The sequence below is a fragment of the Thalia democratica genome, chromosome 3, assembly GCF_965202585.1.
Source record: "Thalia democratica chromosome 3, ktThaDemo2.hap1.1, whole genome shotgun sequence".
Taxonomy (NCBI): Eukaryota; Metazoa; Chordata; class Thaliacea; order Salpida; family Salpidae; genus Thalia; species Thalia democratica.
In genome coordinates, this window is record NC_139167.1 from 2859494 (window position 1) to 2860723 (window position 1230).

Genomic DNA, 1230 nt, shown 5'->3' on the forward strand with positions numbered 1-1230 from the left:
TTTTTAAAAATTGTAACTCACTCGAAGTGAAATGGTTGTGAATATTAAATTGAAAATTAAAAAAAATCTTTATAACTTTGTTTTTTTGTCGTTCTGCAAATGAGCAACTTTTTGTGATAATTTATGCTGGATTTTTTCTAAAATTAACAACAAAACTTTGACACAATTATAAGCTTCTAGATGCAATAACTTTGTCATTTCTAGTCGTAAGAAGCTAAAAAGTATTTTAAAATGTTCCTGAGAATCTCAGCTTTCAGGCAATGTCTTTAGATTGACCAAAAAAGTCGCATTCTTTCGATATGAGTGGAAACGTAAAGTCTTCCGTGAAAATTATTAAAGTTATGAAATTGTGGTATATTTTTTTTTAAACTTCAGACAAACTTTACAGCGTATCCCCGCCGTTACTAACGCTAGGTTTAATTTGTTCACTTTTTAATAAAAAAGTGTTTGTTTCAAAGTACGTTATAAGTACTGAAGTTTTTTTTTTTTTAATACCCGTTGAACTCGATTAACAATAATGAAATATTTTAAAAGTTGCTTCTTGATGATTTTACTTACTTTTTTTTGCTTTGATAATGTTAATGAAATAATTAAACTTTCATTTGTACGTATTTTGTTTGCTGTTTTTGTTAAATTTTCCTAGTGACGTCATGTTTCAATAGAAACTAGCAGCATATACAATAGTACAAAAACAAATTTGTATCACACATTTTAGACCAACTATTTCTAAAAACTACAAACAAACTAATAATTCACTTAATAGGAATATAGCTACTCTTAAATCTAGATATAGTTGTAAGCTGTGCTAGATTGAAAAAAATATGTCCTTACATATGTGCTATATTTTTCTGTACCAATAAGTCAGCATGGCCGAGCGGTCAAGGCACCAGAAAAGCTAGAATTGGCTACTGGGTCCCACCAAGTGGGCGAGGGTTCGAACCCCTCTGCTGACACTTTTTTATAAAACTGTTTTATTTTTAACTACTTATAAACATGGGTTGAAAATTGTTATTTTAGTTTACTTATTTATTTTTAAATGTGTTTTAGTTTCTTATTCTTAATTCAAACTTCTATCACTTAAATATCAATTTTATGTATTTTTCCCGCATTAACAAGAAGTACAAACAACTTTTAACTGTTATTATCATGTATATTTTTATTCTTGCCGATTTAGTACATAAAAATTATTTTTAAAAATTGTAACTCACTCGAAGTGAAATGGTTGTGAAT

The 1230-nt window shown here is 28.0% G+C and overlaps 1 non-coding gene across 1 annotated transcript; it reads left to right on the plus strand.

Moving 5' to 3' along the window:
- The first annotated feature begins 860 nt into the window (after positions 1 to 860).
- Positions 861 to 953, plus strand: Trnas-acu (transfer RNA serine (anticodon ACU)). Its single transcript is given in 2 exon segments — positions 861 to 911; positions 918 to 953. It is a non-coding gene; the product is annotated as a tRNA-Ser (tRNA).
- Positions 954 to 1230: the final 277 nt, after the last annotated feature.